The sequence below is a fragment of the Phyllopteryx taeniolatus genome, chromosome 14 (genome assembly GCF_024500385.1).
Source record: "Phyllopteryx taeniolatus isolate TA_2022b chromosome 14, UOR_Ptae_1.2, whole genome shotgun sequence".
NCBI lineage: Eukaryota > Metazoa > Chordata > Actinopteri > Syngnathiformes > Syngnathidae > Phyllopteryx > Phyllopteryx taeniolatus.
In genome coordinates this window covers 743,823-764,209 of record NC_084515.1, presented here as the reverse complement: position 1 = coordinate 764,209, position 20,387 = coordinate 743,823, and the positions used below count along the sequence as shown (strand labels likewise).

General features: G+C 42.6%; 1 long non-coding RNA gene across 2 annotated transcripts; it reads left to right on the top strand.

Annotated features, from left to right (window-relative positions):
- The first annotated feature begins 1,366 nt into the window (after window positions 1-1,366).
- On the top strand, window positions 1,367-14,882 carry LOC133489419 (uncharacterized). Of its 2 annotated transcripts, XR_009791897.1 has the most exons (3): window positions 1,378-3,881; window positions 8,978-9,352; window positions 12,387-14,882. It is a non-coding gene; the product is annotated as an uncharacterized LOC133489419 (long non-coding RNA). The 2 variants fall into 2 exon arrangements; XR_009791896.1 differs by lacking the exon at window positions 12,387-14,882 and having other exon boundaries at window positions 1,367-3,881; window positions 8,978-10,603.
- The last annotated feature ends 5,505 nt before the right edge of the window (window positions 14,883-20,387 follow it).

Genomic DNA, 20,387 nt, shown 5'->3' with positions numbered 1-20,387 from the left:
TATTGACAGCAGAAACTGTTATGCCATCCGACCTTTCCACCATAAATGTTTAATGTCTTGCCATATATAAGGTCCAGTGGAAACATAACATAACTTAATGGAGACATAGCCTATTATGCATTTTACACTGAATAAGAGTTGACATCTGTTTTTAATAAAAAGTATGTGGTGTGCTTTCATCAAAATATTCAAATGATGAAGAATTATAGATATATTTTTACTGCATATTTCTTCTCACGGTGAAATAGTGGTGGATCTGTCTTGTGTATCCGCTCCAAATAATGCTGGGCCAATGGTGAGCCCGGCTTTGATTAGACTGGCAAGCAATGAGCACCCATGGAAATTCCATTGCATTATCACTGCTGGATGCAGCATTTCATCAACAAGCCAACAAGTGACACTTGTTAATTAGAGTAGCAGTTGACTTGGTTGGTTTAGGGTTAGAGTAATACTTGATGGGTGGGAAGGCACTCTAGACACACAACTATTTGTATATAAACATTAAAAAGTAAAATTTTCATAACATGTCCCTTTTTAAAAAAACTGGCAAATTTCCCCCCAAAATCCGATGGGTTCTCCTTTGGTGAAAGCCCCGCCCCTCTACAAATTTGTATAGAAATGGCGAAAGTACCATTTAATGAATTGGCAACCACCACATATACAAGCAGTGACATAGAAACACAACTTAATGTCGTGACATTGAATAAAATTAATTAATTGATTTATAGACGGGCGGAACGGTGGACGACTGGTTAGAGCGTCTGCCTCACATTTCTGAGGACCGGGGTTCAATTCCCGGCCTCTCCTGTGTGGTGTTTGCATGTTCTCCCCGTGCATGCGTGGGTTTCCTCCCACATCCCAAAAACATGCTTGGTAGGTTAATTGAAGATTCTAAATTGCCCAGAGGTGTGAATGTGCCCTGTGATTGGCTGGTAACCAGTTCAGGGTGTACCCTGCCTCCTGCCCGTTGATAGCTGGGATAGGCTCCAGCACTCCCGTGACCCTTGTGAGGATAAGCGGCTCAGAAAATGGGTGGATGGATTTATAGATGGCGGCACGGTGGCCGACTGGTTAGCACATCTGCTAGAGAACTCTAAATTGCCCGTAGGTGTGAATATGAGTGCGGATGGTTGTTTGTTTATATGTGCCCTGCGATTGGCTGGCGACCAGTTCAGGGTGTACCCTGCCTCTTGCCCAGAGTCAGCTGGGATAGGCTCCAGCACGGCCGCGACCCTAACCAGGATAAGCGGTGTTGAAAATGGATGGATGGATGGATGTTGTAGAAGGCTTTTCCTAATATATATATATATATATATATATATATATATATATATATATATATATGTATGAGCCATTATTGGAGGACATGAAATAACTTTATTGTGATTTTAAAGAGCAATAAAATATTTTACGATACCGTTCTCAATGAGGTAATCATTTTCTTTTTGTTCTTGAGGCATCCATTTCCAAGTATGTTTCCATACCACATAAAGAGATAAATTTTTAATTTTGATGTAAAACCCTCCAGAGAATTTCAAATATTCCCTAAGATGAATACAAGATGTCCTGAAAAGTGACTAATCGCATTGGGAGCGGCAGATGATCCAGAATGGATCTTGTCCTTTGACCATTTTGAACTGAAAACAGGAATCAGTAACACTTTCTGCCATATTGATGGATGCTGATTGGGAGAAAATCGGCTTATCTTGACAAAAGCCCAAACATAAACGTAAAGGACGATGGATGAGCTCGCCGAGGAGTTCTGCGAGCTCTGCCCATGTTTCTTAGAAGACGTTGGTTTGTTATGTGGCGGTGACCTCTTAACGACATTTAGTGTTCCAATATACACGGGTCTATTGATCAGCTATTGCCTATACATCCATCAATCTACCTACCTATTTATGGACTGAGTGGCTGACAGACCTATAGTGTACAGTACATAAAAAAGTCTTTACACCCCTGTTCAAGTATCAGGTTTTGTGGTATAAAAAAATAGACCAAGATTAAAAAATATTTCAAAATGTTTTCCACCATTATTGTGACCTATAACCTGTACAGGTCAATTGAAAGAAAGTCTTTAAAAGAGGGGAACTCTCTAAAGGGATAAGCGGTGTTGAAAATGGATGGATGTTGTAGAAGCCTTTTCCTAAAATACATATTTTTTTCAATTGAGTTTTTACAGGCGGCATGGTGGTCGACTGGTTAGAGCGTCAGCCTCACAGTTCTGAGGACCGGGGTTCAATCCCCGGCCCCGCCTGTGTGGAGTTTGCATGTTCTCCCCGTGCCTGCGTGGGTTTTCTCCGGGCACTTCGGTTTCCTCCCACATCCCAAAAACATGGATTAATTGGAGACTCTAAATTGCCCGTAGGTGTGACTGTGAGTGTGAATGGTTGTTTGTTTGTATGTGCCCTGCGATTGGCTGGCAACCAGTTCAGGGTGTACCCCGCCTCCTGCCTGATGATAGCTGGGATAGGCTCCAGCACGTCCGTGACCCAAGTGAGGAGAAGTGGCTCAGAAAATGCATGGATGGATGGAGTTTTTACAGGTCATAGGTCACATTAATTGTGGAAAATTGCAAACTGTAGGCCGGTCCCAAGCCCGGATAAATGCAGAGGGTTGCGTCAGGAAGGGCATCCGGCTTAAAACTTTGCCAAACAAATATGAGTGTTCATCCAAAGAATTCCATAGCGGATCGGTCGTGGCCTGGGTTAACAATGTCCGCCAACGGCGCCGTCAACCTGCAGGGCGCCGGTGGAAGGTAAGCTACTGTGGGTCGAAGTCGAAGAAGAGGTGGGAAAGCGGGTTTTTCGGCATAGAGAGAAGAGGAAAGCATAGAACCTAGAACTGAATGTGGGGACTTTGAATGTTGGGACTATGACAGGAAAATCTCAGGAATTGGTTGACATGATGATTAGGAGCAATAGAGTGACCTACAAGAGCGGAGGTTGAAGCATGCAGGTGGACTACATGCAGATGATGTAATCTGAAGGAGGTTACCGACTGTAAGGTAGTGGTAGGGGAGAGTGTGGCTAGACAGCATAGGATGGTGGTGTGTAAGGTGACTCTGGTGATGGGGTGGAAGATTAGGAAGACAAAGGCAGTGCATACAACCATGTGGTGGAAGCTGAGACAGGACGAGTGTTGTGCAGCTTTTCGGGAAGAGGTGAGACAGGCTCTCGGTGGACAGGAGGAGCTTCCAGAAGAATGGACCACTGCAGCCAAGGTGATCAGAGAGGCGGGCAGGAGAGTACTTGGTGTATCTTCTGGCAGGAAAGGAGAGAAGGAGACTTGGTGGTGGAACCTCACAGTACAGGAAATCATACAAGGAAAAAGGTTAGCTAAGAAGAAGTAGGAATACATTGAGATGCGACATAGGGCAAAGGTAGAGGTGGCAAAGGCCAAACAAGAGGCATATGATGACATGTATGGCAGGTTGGACACTAAAGAAGGAGAAAAGGATCGATACAGGTAGGCCAGACAGAGGAATAGAGATGGGAAGGATGTGCAGCAGGTTAGGGTGATTAACGATAGAGATGGAAATATGTTGACTGGTGCCAGTAGTGTGTTAGATAGATGGAAAGAATACTTCGAGGAGTTGATGAATGAGGAAAATGAGAGAGAAGGGAGAGTAGAAGAGGCAAGTGTAGTGGCCCAGGAAGTGGCAATGATTAGTAAGGGGGTAGTTAGAAAGGCATTAAAGAGGATGGATATAGGTCATATACTGCCGTGCAGTTCCAGTATTGGAGTCGGGAGGGCGCTTGTGTCCTCTCTCTGCCCCCTCCCCTCTGTTTACAGCACCGGTCTTCAATCAGCCTCATCACCACCGGTGTATATAAGCTGCCTGTTCCCGGAAATCCTCGCCACGGCCCACCTTTTTTCAAGTAAGCTATGCTGTTCCTCGCTTCCCTTGTTAACTCTTGTGTCTCCTCGTTCCCGTGCTCCCCTGTGTGTTCCTGACTCACATCATTCCTGCCACCAAGCCAGCCGCCTGTTCTGTCCACTGCCTGCCACTTGTCCACGCCGCCGCCTGCCAACACATCCAGGACTAGCTCCATAACCTTTCCTCAATAAGCTAGCCAATTGCAGGGCACATTTAAACAAACAACCATTCACACTCACATTCACACCTACGGGCAATTCAGAGTCTTCAATCAACCTACCACACGTGTTTTTGGGATGTGGGAGGAAACCGGAGTGCCCGGAGAAAACCCACGCAGGCACGGGGAGAACATGCAAACTCCACACAGGTTGGGCCGGGGATTGAACTCTGGTCCTCAGAACTGTGAGGCAGACGCTCTAACCAGTCGTCCACCGTGCCGCCAGTAAATTTTCCCAAGAATAAAAAACTAAATACATATACATACGTTATTTGCATAAATAGGATCATATTAATATTGTATCTCTGTAAAATATATTTCAAAAGAAATTCAAGGCTGCCAAAATTTGATCATGTTATTTATGGAAATGACAATAAAGAGAAAAATAAGAATGTCAAATTGGATGGCTGATCTATTCACTGTTTTTGAGTCCTGTTTGGAACATATAGTGTGTTTGAATCACAGGAGAACAAAGTGCAGATTTGTTCCTGAACTTGTGAGATATTTTTTCAGCTTTCTTTTAAGTCTCAAACACAACCATCAGTGTTGTTGTGTAGTTGTTGTTGCTCTTCGTTTAAAACATGTCGCTAACTCACAATGTTTGCCTTTGATCACACATTTGTTCAAAGTCAGAAATCCTCTATCAGGTGAACTTGTGACCATGATACCATGACTCTGTTGTTGCACAATTACCAGTGTGGGAAGTACAACACCAATTCCAATGAAGTTGGGACGTTGTGTTAAACATAAATAAAAACAGAATACAATGTCTTGCAAAACATGTTCAACATATTTAATTGGATACACTACAATGACAAGCTATTTAATGTTCAAACTGATAAACCTTATTGTTTTTAGCAAATAATCATTAACTCAGAATTTTATGGCTGCAACACGTTCAAAAAAAGCTGTGACAGGTGGCAAAAAAGACTGAGAAAGTTGAGGAATGCTCATCAAACACCTATTTGGAACATCCCACAGGTGAACAGGCTAATTGGGAATAGGTGGGTGCCATGATTGGGTATAAAAGGAGCTTCCCTGAATTGCTCAGTCATTCACAAGCAAAGATGGGGCGTGAACAAGTGCATGAGAAAATAGTCGAAGAGTTTAAGGACAATGTTCCTCAATGTACAATTGCAAGGAATTTAGGGATTTCATCATCTACGGTCCATAATATCATCAAAAGGTTCAGAGAATCTGGAGAAATCACTGCATGCAAGCGGGAAGGCCGAAAACCAACATTGAATGCCCGTGACCTTCTATCCCTCAAAAACCGACATCAATGTGTCAAGGATATCACCACATAGGCTCAGGAACACTTCAGAAAACCATTCTCAGTAAATACCGTTCGGCGCTACATCCGTAAGTGCAACTTGAAACTCTACTACGCAAAGGAAAAGCCATTTAGCAACAACACCCAGAAACGCCGCTGACTTCTCTAGGCCCGAGCTCATCTAAGATGGACTGATGAAAAGTGGAAAAGTGTTCTGTGTCCACATTTCAAATTGTTTTTGGAAATTGCGGAGGTCGTGTCCTCTGGGTCTATATTAGACTGGCCTGCCTGCAGTCCAGACCTGTCTCTTGAAAATGTGTGGCGCATTATGAAGCATAAAATACGACAACGGAGTCCCCGGACTGTTGAACAGCTGAAGCTGTACATCAAGCAAGAATGGGAAAGAATTCCACCTACAAAGCTTCAACAATTAGGGTCCTCAGTTCCCAAACGTTTTTTGAATGTTGTTAAAGGAAAAGGTGATGTAACACAGTGGTAAACATGACCCTGTCCCAGCTTTTTTGGAACGTGTTGCAGCCATAAAATTCTAAGTTAATGATTATTTGCTAAAAACAATCAAGTTTATCAGTTTGAACATTAAATATATTGTCTTTGTCGTGTATTCAATTAAATATATGTTGAGCATGATTTGCAAATCATTGTATTCTGTTTTTATTTATGTTTAACACAACGTCCCAACTTCATTGGAATTGGGGTTGTAATGAAGTACAATACTGTGGTACCTTGATTTACCATCTTATTAGCTTTTCAAGTTACAAACTGTTGGTTCGTCGATTTATTTGGTGTTGTGAGTCAAAATTTGAGGTGCGAGCAAGCTTCAGTTACGCTGCCACCTGAGTGAAGTGAAAGAAAATTGAGAAATTAAAGTACTGTAATGCTCTCACATGTGGGCAAGGAGAGGCACAGTCACTGAACGGGACAAACAGTCAAACACACAAATACAAAATGAGAACACTCGCAAGGAGCTGGTGGAGACCACAACTCAAGCTTAGATGCTCACACGCAGACTAATCTGGCCAACTCGAATAGACCATGCATCCATCTCTTTTCTTCCACTTACCTGAGGTCAGGTCACGAGGGCAGTAGCTTTAGCAGGGAAGCCCAGTATTCCCTCTTCTCAGCCACTTTATCCAGCTCTTCTGGGGGTATCTAGAGGTGTTCCCAGGCCAGCCGAGAGACATAGTCTCTCCAGCGTGTCCTGGGTCGTCCCCGGGGTCTACTCCCGGTGGGACATGCCCAGAACACCTCACCAGGGAGGCGTCCAGGAGGCATCCTAATCTGGCTCTTCTCAATGTGGAGGAGCAGCGGCTCTAATCTGAGCCCCTCCCAGATGACCGAGCTTCTCACGCTGTCTTTCAGGGAGAACCCGGAGACCATGCGGAGGAAACTCATTTCGGCAGCTTGTATCTGGATCTTCTTCTTTCGGTCAAGACCCAAAGCTCGTGACCATAGGTGAGGGTAGGAACGTAGATCGACTGGTAAATTGAGAGCTTCATCTTTCTGTTTAGCTCCTTCTTCATCAAAACGGATAGATACAAAGTCCACATCACTACAGACGCTGCACCGATCTGCATGTCGATCTCCCGTTCCATTCTTCCCTCACTTGTGAACAAGATTCCAAGATACCTGAACTCCTCCACCTGGGGCGGTCTCATCCCCGACCTAGTGAGGGCACTGCACCCTTTTCTGACTGACGACCATGGTTTCAGATTTGGAGGTGCTGATTTTCATCCCAACTGCCTCACACCTGGCTGCGAACTGCTCCAGTGAGAGTTGGAGATCACGGTTTAATGAAACCAACAGAACAACATCATCTGCAAAAAACAGAAATGCAATACTGGGGTGACCAAACCGGACGCCCTCCACAGCTCGGGTCCGCCTACAAATTCATTACATAAAAGTTATGAACAGAATTGCTGACAAAGGGCAGCCCTGGCGGAGTCCAACCTTCACTGGAAACAAATCCAACTTATTGCCACCAATGCGGACCTTTACTCGTGAAGCACCCCCCAGAGGACTCCCAGAGGGACACAGTCGAACGCTTTCTCCGAGTCCACAAAACATATGTAGACTGGTTGGGCAACTTCCCATGCACCCTCGAGGACCCTGCCGAGGGTGTAGAGCTGGCCCACTGTTCCACGGCCAGGACGAAAACCACACGGGTTCTGATCGGACCGGCCATTCCTCCCAATCACGGCCTCTCAGGTCTCACTGTCATTGGCCACGTGAGCATTGAAGTCCCCCAGCAGAACGATCGAGTCCCCATTGGGAGCGCTCTCATGCACCCCCTCGAAGGACTTCAAAACTGGTGAGTACTCTGAACTGCATAGGCACAAACAACAGTCAGGACCCGTCCCCCCACCTGAAGTCGGAGGGAGGCTAACCTTTCGTCCATTGGGGTGAACCCCAATGTACAGGTGCCGAGCCGGGGGGAAATAAGGACACCCACACCTGCTCTGCGTCTCTTACCGTGGGCAACTCCAGAGTGGAAGAGAGTCCAACCCCTCTCAAGAGGACTAGTACCAGAGCCCAAACCTTGTGTGGAGGCGAGCCAACCTATATCTAGTAGGAACTTCTCGACCTCACACACCAGCTCGGGCTCCTTCCCTACCAGAGAGGAGAGAGGTGACCTTCCACATCCCATGAGCCAGCTTCTGTAGCCGGGGATCAGATCGCCAAGGTCCATGCCTTCAGCCACCGCCCAGCTCACAATGCACCTGACCCCTATGGCCCCTCCCACAGGTGGTGAGCCAATGGTCACGGTTTGGTTTTCGAATAGCCCACGCCCCTTAAAGGCATACACCCAACACACAAATACAACAGTGCAAACAGTAATTACACTTTATAAAACCAATTTGTGTTTGTTACAATCTCTTTTATGATGTTTTTATACAGTAAAGTGTTATTTTCCTTCATTTAAAACAAAAATAATTGGGATTCGTTGGGGGGGCTGGAATGTATTAATGACATTTCAATTTATTCAATTGGGGAAAATGTATTTAATATACAGGTAAATTGAGGTACAAGCTGGGTGAAGGAACAAATAAAAGTCAAGGTACCAATGTCCTTCGTTGCTGTACTTAAGTCAATGTTTCTGGCATATGTACTTGAGTTTTTATTTTTCTGTCAACCTTGTGCTTTTACTCCCTACATTTGAAAAGAGATATCTGTGTTTACTACTCCTTGTTTTGTGAAAATTGCCTTGTTATTTTTTTCAATCTCCGCCGATGACGCTGTGATGTAAAAAAGCTCTAAATAGAGACAGGTCAATTGAGATCTTGATGAATTGATTGATAGCTTTTTTTGTTATTTCAGTAAAGGAGTTTATGTCATGAGTAGTGCCCTTGTTGGAGCTTGGGTGGTGCTTTGCGCCCCTCCCCCTCCCTCTCTCTTCCCATTAATCAGCACCACCTCGGCCGCGCACCTGTTGTCAATCAGCCTTCATTGTCACCTGCATTTAAGCCTGCTAGATCCAAGACTCCACTGAGTATTAACGTTCACCCGTGGTACACCGGCTCGCAACTTACTCGTAAGCTGCGGCAGTCCTCGCAATATTTCTGACCTCAATGTTCTTCCTTGTCCTCAGTGCTCCTTCCCTGTTCCCTGCCTTGCTGACCTCTTCCAGCATGCCACCAAGGCCTCCACCTGCTCACGCCACCGCCTGCCGCACGCTCACTGTCTCGACAAGCCGCCAGTAACCCTCAAGGATCCACCTCCGAATCTCTTCTCAATGAACTTCTTCAGCCTCCGCCTGCTTCTGGGTCTATCGTATCGTGACAGAATACTCTGGCCAGCATGGACCCAGCAACCCCAGAGGCGTTAAGTAAGAGAAGCACTCAGCCTCCAAGGCGACCGCATAGGAAGACAGGACAAAGTTCTCTGCGAGATCATGGACTCATTGAACACTCTCACTCGACAAGTATCCCTCCTTTCGTCCCAAATTCAGCGCGACCTTCCTCCCGTGAGTACTCCTTCCGAGCCTGCAGTATCCAATCCATCCCGCCTCCTGTACAAAGAGCCTCATGTCCCGCCGCTCGAGCCCTACCCCCAGGACTTAGGTGCAGGCAGCCAATTTTTTCTAAATTGCTCCCTAGTTTTCAATGTACAACCATTAAGCTACCCCACCGAACAATCCAAGGTCACATTCGTCACTAACCTCCTACACGGAAAAGCAGCTAAATGGGCAATCAGGTTATTGCACAACTCTCCCCGGTTGCGTCATTTAACTCCTTTTCCGCCGAACTAAAGAAAGTCTTTGATCACCCCCTTCAGGACAGGGAAGCCACTCGCCGCCTCCTTACGCTCTCTCAGGGCTCTAGTTCAGTGGCTTCTTACTCAGTGGAATACAGAATTCTTGCGAGTGAATGCGGGTGGGATGACGTCGCATTAAGGGGTATGTTTTTAAACGGGCTTTTGGAGCAGCTCAAGGACGAGCTCGCAGCCCGGGATGAGCTCTCCTCAATCAAGGATTTATTTCCTCAGTTCTCGCCGTTCTTGGCGGAGAAACAAGAGGAATAGCGTCACATGTGCGAGTGATTGTAAAAGCGAGAACAAACAATTTATGATGACAACATTGTTCTTTTTGCTTTCTTTTAAACATGGAATATCAATTTATATGAACTATTATACAAATAATATATTAAAAATCAATCGATAAAATGCAATCTATTGACTCAGGTTAGTAAGTAGAGCCGTGAATCCCAATGAGAGATGATGATGAATCACAATTGATGCGTTTTGTTTGTTTGATCCACGTGCACATCGACAATATATGATCCAGATTAACTGAATCTCCTGACTCAAGCCAGCCAGTAGAGCTCAAAGTCAAGGTTAATGTGTTATGTTGTGAGATCTGTGCTTGGATTTGATCCACATCAAAAATTTTATAATCCAGATTAAAATCAGGCAATCCAAATCAAATCAATAAAAATTTCAAACAAAAATTTATCAAGGAGTAGAGCCCAGAGTCCCAACAAAACATGCTGAAGCAGAGTTTTGCAATCTGTGCTTAGATTCGAGCCACATGGAGACTTTTTCTAATACTTATTAAAAACATTTGTCTTTTAAAGCATCTCAGCCTTCTACTGTATAACGTTTCTGACATTTTATACTGTGCAAGGTCTGATATTGATGATACACAATTTCAATATTTCACAGTGTTATTGTTTGGCTGACATGCTATCAAAAATAAACTGGCCTTTGCTTGACTTCCCCAAGGAGAGAAAGCTCATGAAATGTTTGGCAAACATGACTCGGCCAAAAATGACGGAAATAGTAAGAGACAAAACATGTTATTTTCTTGTCTATTTGCTGTGTATTGACATCAATATATGCACTTATGCATCCCCGCAGTAGGGCTTCACACACACACAAACACACACACACACAGAATGTAAGGAGGGTGGCGTTGGTGTAATGACACAGTCACGTCGCAGTAATTACAGGAGTCAGTGACAGTGATCCATTAGTCTCGGCGAGCAGTAACGGCAACGTGCAGGCTTCTCATACACATACACTGCTGTGTGTGTGTGTGTGTAAATATATACATTTAAAAATAAGACAACCTTTTAATACACAAACGCAAGCACGCAATCAGTCACACCCCCTGGAAAATTCAACCCTTCACACCAGTATCTCCAATTGACATGAAATTCAGCAGACGTCAATTATAATATGACACAAGAAAAAGTCTCAAGGACCCATATATGAAACTCAACAGGAAGACATCTATTTTGGTTAGAAGCAGCCATTTTGCACTCATTTGCGCCTGCTTAAAACTTTGAAAAAAATCAGCCTCTCACACCAGTATCTCCAATAGACGTGAAATTCTGCAGACATGGCAATTATAATATGACATGAGAAAAAGTCTCAAGGACCCATGACTCCAATAGAACAGGTAGTCTGCAATATTTCTTTGGAGCAGCCATTTCACACTCAGTTGTGGCTGACAACCCGAGGAAAGTTAAAATAATCAGCCTTTGACATCAGTTTTTGCAATCAATATGAAAAAACATGTCTATCGTAATATGACGCAAGGACCCATGCTTGGAGTTGAACAGGAATTTGGCAATCTTTATTTGAAGCAACCATTTTGCACTAAGTTGACACTTGTCATCAGTTTCACCTATCAACTTGGAATTGGGTGGCCATTTCTATCATAATAGGATACACAAAAAAGTCTCAAGGACCCATGCATTAAATTGAACAGAAAGTTTGCCATTTTGGTTTGAACAAATACATTGTCTATCGTAATATGACGCAAGGAAAAGTCTCAAGGACCCATGCTTGGAGTTGAACAGGAATTTGGCAATCTTTATTTGAAGCAACCATTTTGCACTAAGTAGACACTTGTCATCAGTTTCACTATCAACTTGGAATTTGGTGGCCATTTCTATCATAATAGGATACACAAAAAAGTCTCAAGGACCCATGCATTAAATTGAACAGAAAGTTTGCCATTTTGGTTTGAACAAATAAATTAAAAATAAATAGATGAATAATGCACTCCCCCTTAGATTCACGCAAAATTATAGCCAATATCACAGTTTAGCTAGCTTGATTTACACTGGATGGCTCAGATAGCCTAAACAATGTGAGATAGCTAAGTTTTAGCTAACATAACCTAATTATCACAATTTAGCATAGCTTTGTTTACACTTAAAGGCTAAAATAGCCTAAACAATGAGTGCTAGCTTAGCTTTGCCTCACATTTTTTAGCTAATTTACCCCAAATATGAGTTTAGCATAGCTTTACTTACCCTCAGACGCCAACAGCCTAAATAAAATATTGTGGACTCAAAAACATGCCAAAAAACATCTCATAGCAGATGCCATGAGATCTATTCAATAAAGTTGACTTTATTGTATGATGTCATACTTGTATATTGAATATAGTCCAAGAGAAAGTTTAGGATGCACATTTTGGTTGATATGTTCTCCAGAATGCTGGGAAAAGAACTCAGTTGCTTGCATTCCTCACACGCTATATTTTTCAGGACAGCTGTTTGAAATTTCCTCTTGGGGGCTTTCACTGTTGGACCTGGGCCAGGCCTCGCCTTCACTCTGAGCCCTCACCGCTTGGCACCGAGCAGCTTTGGTGCCAACATTTGACACGTGCGGACCCTCGTACAGGCCAAAAGCAACACTGTGTTTGTGTGTGTTGCTGTCTTTCTTTGTGTGGCACATCCTCACTTTACTGTATGGACCGTCTGATACACAATACAAATGCAATGCAAATTAAATGTTGAGTTTTAAAAAAACTAATTTTACAGATGTATTGAACCTAGTGAAAATTGACATTTGGTAGAGATTGCAGGCGTAACCCACAAAGATTTGCTCTGTAGCACCACTTAGAATCTTTTAAAGATTCATCCCTCAGAGCCAGTTTCACTGAGCAACATGAATTTGAGTCGACATTGTATATTATGAGTAGACCTACAAAAGAAAATCTCAACAAGCCATGCTGGAAAAGACAGGAAATCTGTCACTTCGGCCATTTCCAAGGTTCCTTCAATTCCTTTCAGAGATTTCTCCCAATTGTTACCAAATGTAAACCTTATATACTAGATAAATGGGCAACGATAAATTGTAAATAATTTGAATTTACAGCATTGCGTGTGGGAGAAAAATAGTGCTGGTCCTGAAGCTTCGTCAATGTGTGATTAAAGCTTTTGTGGGTTTTTTAGCTTTTTCTCAAACATTTCTACTCTTACTCTTACGCAGATGTTTCGCATTAGCATCGGCATGCTTCAGTATCTCTCCATAATGCCTGCTGGATGCATGTTAATCCTCCCGTAACACTCCACTTATCGTATGGCCCAATGAGGCACTACCACCATGTCTCCTTACCGTACATAAAATACAAGTTTGAGCTGTCTGAAGATGTGAACTCCCTCTATCATATTTCAAAAGGCTATAATAATCATGCCCTCTATATAAAGACTGTAAAAAAAAGTGTAACATTCTCCCAGCAGCAGTAACTTCGGCGAACATTCACCTTGTTCACGTCGCCAAGCTTGCTACGATGCTAATCAAGAGCAACCCACAAGTCCTAAATCACCCTCAAAAAAGCTACTTGGGGCCTGACAACATGTTCAATTTTCCACCCGCCTCGCCTCATTTTTATTTCGAGAGTGATGCCCGGAATCAAGGTGCGGCGCTTTCAATCATAGTCCCGACAAAAGGCGACAGGAGAATGAGGAGGAGAAGGGTTCGAGGTGTGAGAAGCTTCAGGCGTCTCTTGTGTCTAATCAACTCTGATGGATGCAAAATGGATGGATCGCCCGTGAGCGAGGTGATTGCTGCTCACACTGAAACTCAACTCGTTGGGCTTTCACAGCCCTCATATAGACGCATCTGATCAATGGATCAAATCAAATTAATTGCCAAGCAGTCTGCAATGAGTCTGCAATAAAATACTTTGAGAAAGGATGGACCTATTTATCATCTTACACAGCTGATGTCTCATAATGACAAGATAATGTTCGTACAAACAATGTGATTTTTGTGGCCTAATTAGAATGTGGTAAAAACAGAAAGTATACATTAAAGCAACAAAACAGTGATGACCTTTTCCATCACGAATCCTCCAAATGCCCATAAAATTTTAATGCTACGCTCAGCCCCCATTAGATGGCGTTATCAAAATAGATTAGAAATTTAGCATCGCCCATCTGTCAAGGATACATGCTTCTTCTTGGGGCTCCTTTGGGTGAATTCCTGGAATTTAGCCAAAATTGCTGCTTCTCACTAACATGGACGACTCCCTGTTCAATTTCTAACGTGGGTCCTTGAGACTTTTCATGCATCCTGTTATGACAGACATGCCCCCCAATTTCATGTGGATTGGTGAAGCTGGTCTCAGGGATTATTAAAAAAAAAAAAAAAACTTTACAAGGGGTGGGACTGAGTGTGAAAAGGTGGCTTCAAACTAAAATGGCCAACTTTCTGCTGAATTCCTGGCATGGGCCTTTCAGACTTTTACATGCGTCCAATTATGATAGACATGTCCACCCATTTTCAAGTTGAATGGAGAAAACGTTGTCAGGGGATGATTTTTCAACAGGAGCCACTGATTGCAAAATGACTGCTTCAAACTGCTGACTTCCTGTTCAATTCCAGGTGTGGGTCCGTGAGACTTTTTCGTGTGTGATATTATGATAGACATGTCTGCCAAATATCATGTTGATTGAAAAACTTACTGTGAGTTGCTGAGCCTATTATTTTTTATTTTTTGTAACGTTCCAGGCAGCATATCTAAGTAATCAAAAAGATGTATTGCAGCCTGCAAATGGCCCTGGCAAAAAGGATTCTTCTAATGTAATTTTCATGAATTGCGTTGTGTAAAAACCTACGTTTAACATTTTCTGGGATCAGACATTTTTTAAAGATCATTTTTGTTTGAGGATACCTAACCCAGTTTCCATGACACAAGAGGGGCTCTAGCATAATTTTTAGGTGTAAATGCTGACTTTTTGTACAATGTCCATCAATAAATCATCCAAATAACAGTAATAAAGGAAGCCCTAATTTAGTTTCGCAATGTATGTTTTAAATCTTCAAGTCAGAGCACGACACGCTGTCATTTATGGTCTCCTTCTTCTTCTTCTTCATAAGTCACTTTCCACCTGTCATAAGTCATGACGAGTATTCCGGGTCAAAATAAAAAGACGACTGGTCGTCGCGGGTGACAGAATACATTTGAGCGATGATTGCGGTAGGAAGGCGCCGGTGTAATAATGCCACACGCGGTGGTTATGTGTGTCAAGGAGTGATGTTTCCACGCAGACATCCATCAACGAGTGCCCGAGGCCATGCATGAGTGTGGTTCAACAAGATGGATGTGACCACCATCTTGTTTATGTACAGTATAACAGACATGATGGCATTTTTTGCAGTGTACATGCAACCATCAGCCCTGATAAATACAATTTAAGACCATATAACTGTCGGTTTTTGCACGTTTTCATCAATAATCTTCAAATATTCATAATGTATTTGGAAACAAATCTCTGAATTCACTTTCCAGGGGTTTTAAAATAAATTGTGTAGTTATTTAGAGGGACATTGAATACACAAGCTATATAGTATGTTAGAGTGACTAGGAAACTTCCTGCTGAATATTTGAACAAGTGTATATTTGTTTGTGTGTTTGTGAGTGTGCCTCAGGTAGTGCTAGAGGGACACAGTTTAGTGTCTGGTATTTGATGGGAAATATTTTATATGCGCACTCCTGTCGCGGCGACATGCATTATGAATGAAGCCCGCTGTCAAAGCGTCAAAGCTCCAAAGCCACAGTGTAAGACACAGTTGAAGTCAGGTGGTCCTCACCAGACCCGCTTTGAAACACGGTCCCCACAAACAACTGCTTCGGGACCAAGCCCTGATGCGAACAGCAAAAATTTGCGAAAAATGGACATGTATATAATTGCCTATATTAATATAGTAAACTGAAAAAAAAAAAAGACCAAGGTCACCAGACGGGGATGGGATGGATGTGTGTTGGCAATCTCACACCCCCAGACTGCGCAACAAACCATCCATCCATCCATTTTCCGTGCCGCTTATCCTCACTAGGGTTGCGGGTGTACTGGTCCCTATCTCAGCTGACTTCAGGCAAGCGACAGGGTACATCCTGGACTGGTCGCCAGCCAATCGCAGGACACGTATAGACAAACAACCATTGTCACTCACATTCACACCTACAGGCAATTTAGACTCTTCAATTAACCTACAATGCATGTTTTTGAATTTGGGAGGAAACCGGAGTACCCGGAGAAAACCATTTTGCCAAAAAAAAAAACAACTAAAAACACCGACACCATGACATCCATAAACCCCATGACATGGAACTAACCAATCACAGAGCAGTGCGATGAGTTCAAAGAATTTCCAGACTTTGTTTTTGTGATGCAGGCATAGATCCCGGGCAAGGATGTGACGTCGGCCAGCTCGGGTGCTGCAATATTGAATCCCAACGTGACTATTGCGCATGTCAAACTTTTAACGAGAGTTAAACATCTTTACTCATCATTAAGTACTATTCGTCCCGTTCATCTAAAAATAGATATATTTCATCCATCCATCCATTTTCCGTACCGCTTATCCTCACTAGGGTTGTGGGTGTGCTGGAGCCTATCTGAGCTATCTTTGGGCGAAGGCTGGGTACACCCTGAACTGGTCGCCAGCCAATTGCAGATATATATTTCAACATATTTTGAATTTACTATCAATATTTATGTTATAATTAGTAACCTGGTGACCACTGTGCATGGTGGGGAGGCGCTCTAGCGCCCTCTATTGAGCAGATGCCGGTGAAAGTTACATTATTTGTAATAAAAAAGGACATTTTCACACCAATTAAGTGAAATCGGATCATTCCCGTAGTGGAAATGATAACACACACATACACACACATACCTACACACACAAACACACAAACACACACACACACAAACACACTCGTCTCCCCAACCCCGAGGTCTGTTATTTCCTGGCATTGAAGCCGACATCTCCCTCAACGCCATCGATTTATTGTCGGCCAAGTGACATCCCAAAGAGTGAGAGAGACACACACAGAGAGAGAGAGAGAGAGAGAGAGATTGAGGTGGCAAAGTGAGGGATATCAAATTGAAGGATAGGAAAGTGAAGGATATTATTGATCTGGCGCAGACGTTTGTTATCAGGCCGTCGCACAATAATGGATGGAAACGTTGCCCCGCTTCCTGGGAATGGCGGTGTTGTGGTTCTGCTCAAGGTGCTGATGGTAATGGATAAAAAAGTGCATCCATTTTTTAGCATGACAGGATGAGACGGAGCAGACGATTTTACCTCCACCAAGGATGTTAGACATGGTCTGCAATGTTTGTTAGTTTTCAGGATTATGCAAAAACTACAAGATTCGTCAATGGCGCCAAGTAGAGCTACGAATGAATCAGTGGTGATTCGGATTCACTTGCGTGTCCCAATGAAAAAACTAATCCTGAATCAAACCAAAACCAGTCAAAGAAAAAAATATTTCTTGCTTTATTCTGACAAGCTCTACAATGCTGCCTACGGCTGCTGCCATTTTGACTTTGTGCGCATCGCAACTGCGCATTTACGCATTGTAGCTTCACCAAGATATTCATGGAGTTTAAAATAAAAAGCTCTCCCAAAAAGAAGCCATCGCTGGACCGGGCAACCATGGCAGAATGAATGGGAGAAAGTTGACCCAACACAGCATGAAAGATGACTAGAGCGGCAAGGTAGCCAGCAGGTGAAGCGGCAGCAGGCCAGGTGGGAAAGGCAGCAGCTTGGAGGATTTGTGGCATCCATCAGCGAGAAACAGACCTGGGATTCTATCTGTCGCCAAGGTATGGTGAGGGATTCTGGTTAAAGAAAGCCATTTTTAACTAAAAAGAAAAACCTTTCTGTGACACGTGAGTCAAAACGTGTCAGTCAAAACAAGTCAGCGTCCTCTCTTGCCGGTTCAACAGATTCAAATAATCAAACTGGATTTTTCAGCTCTTATTTTGGAGTAGTACAAGGATTAACGATTCGATTATGATTCACTAGTCATTTGTTAGTGTCAATACGAACAGGGAATGGGGTTTTAGGGTGGAATTACGACCATTAGTGCCAATTATTAAAATAACATTGCGTCATGGACAGTTGTTACCAGGATTACGTACAAATTCTGTAACTGATTTCCCCCCAAAATCTTTTTGAGAATGGGGTAAGGCAGAAAGTATAAAATATATGTTCAATGGAAACAAAATTCGTTAAAACTTCAAATACTGGTCTGAATCAATGGTTGTTATCAGCATTACATAAAAATTCTCCAAACAATTATATTATACCGTGGTCTTGGTGAATATTCGATTCTGATTGGCTCAGAAAATTATCAGCTGATACATTATGATTATCAGCTCATAATGTAAACCCTTCGAACGTCTCAAGTAGTTCCTGTCAAAACATTGGAACATGGAGCATTGTTCCAAATGAATGCGCAGCACCTTTAGCCATTAGATTATACAAGCAAATTCAAATCCCGGCCCCGCCTGTGTGGAGTTTGCATGTTTTCTCCGGGCACTCCGATTTCCTCCCATATCCCAAAAACATGCATGGTAGGTTAATTGAAGACTCTAAATTGTCCGTTGGTGTGAGTGCGAATGGGTGTTTGTTTCTATGTGCCCTGCGATTGGCTGGCGACCGGTTCAGGGTGTAACCCCGCTTCTCGTCCGAAGATAGCTGGGATAGGCTCCAGCTCGCGACCCTAGCGAGGATAAGCGGTACAGAAGATGGATGGATAAATATCTATTTACTTCAAATGTCACAATTTTTATTTATTTATTTATTTTTTTACTCGAGAAGTCTGGAAATTAGGGTCTGGAAAAAGTATGGAATTTTGGAATTTTCTGAAATGTGTAGGAACCTTGTGGGTGTTACCAAGATTATGTAAAAATTATGTAACCAATTTTCACCATATTTGATGACGCGTGGTACATGCGCTGTTACATTTTTGTTACCATAAATAAGGTCCGTTATTACCATAAATAATGTATTTCTCTTTATTTTATTTGGTTAAAATTGCAAAACAGGACATTTTTCGACAATTACTGTTACTGGTATTTTGTAAAAATTCTATAAAAATCCATTCAGTTTCGTTACTTTGTATACATTATTCTCACTGTAATAAGATCTGCTAGACGTGTGGACAAAGTATTTGTCTTTATTTTTGTTAGCATTGCAAGAAAGACAAGGTATGGATGGTTGTTTTGAGAATTACAAAGAAAATTCTGCAACCGAACTCCACAATACTTTGGCGGAGAGTGGGACATGCGATAAACGAAGAATCCATTCTGTTTTAGTTAGCATGAATAAGATTAAATTTTTATACTGCAACGCAATTATGTTAATGTTTTGTAAAAGCTTCCTAAATTGGTCAACAATTAATTCACATATTATAAATAATTAAGAAATTGTAAGTGGGTATTCATGAGGAATCCGACTAAGAATTGTAATTGTGCAGTTTGGATCAGCTCCTAAATGTAAACCATAGATACTCATCTGCTGCATACTTCTGCAATTCAGATTCATATTTTATTCATTGAGAAATTAATGAATTTTTTTTTTTTAATTCCCTTTCCTTCCTTTTTTTTTACCTCTTATAGTGAATCGGTTTAGTTGGTTTAATGAGGATAGACCCAAATTAGTCCAGTCTGTCTGCTCAAGAACAACAGCAAAAGGTGGAGGTGTGAAGCCTGCATTTCTACGTGAGACGGGAACTAAAGCTAAACCTATTTTGGCTTGAAACCCTATTTTGAAACCCTAATTCTGTCTTGAAACCTTACTTTGAAACCCTAACACTTGCCTTGAAACCTTAACCAGGCTAGAAAGCCTAACATAAAACTCAAACACTGACTAGAAATCCTATTTTTGAAACCCTAATCCTGTCTTAAAACCTTACTTTGAAGTCTTAAATCTTGAATGAAACCCTAACACTTGCCTTGAAACCCTACTTTAAAATCCCAACCCAGGTCGCTAACTTCATACCCTAATAGTGGTCTTGGAATTCTACTTCGAAACCCAAATTCTGTATTGAAACCTTTCTTCGAAACCCTAAGCCTTCCATGAAACCCCAACACTTGCCTTGAAACCCTACTTTGAAACACAGGCTAGAGATCCTAACTTGAAACACGAATCCTGGCTAGAAAGCCTTTTTTGAACCTCTAACACAGACTACAAATCTTAACTTGGAAATCCAAACCCTGTCTAGAAACACAAATTCTGTCTTGAAACCCTACTTTGATACTCTAATCCTGTCTTTAAACTTTGCTTTCAAACCATAAAGCCTTCAATGAAACCCTTACACTTGCCTTGAAACCCTAACACAGCCTCAAAATCCTAACTTGAAACCCAAACCCTAGCTGGAATCGCTACTTGAACCCAGGCTTGAAATCCAAATTTAAAAATGTAACCCTGGCTTGAAACACTATTTTGAAACCCTAATCCTA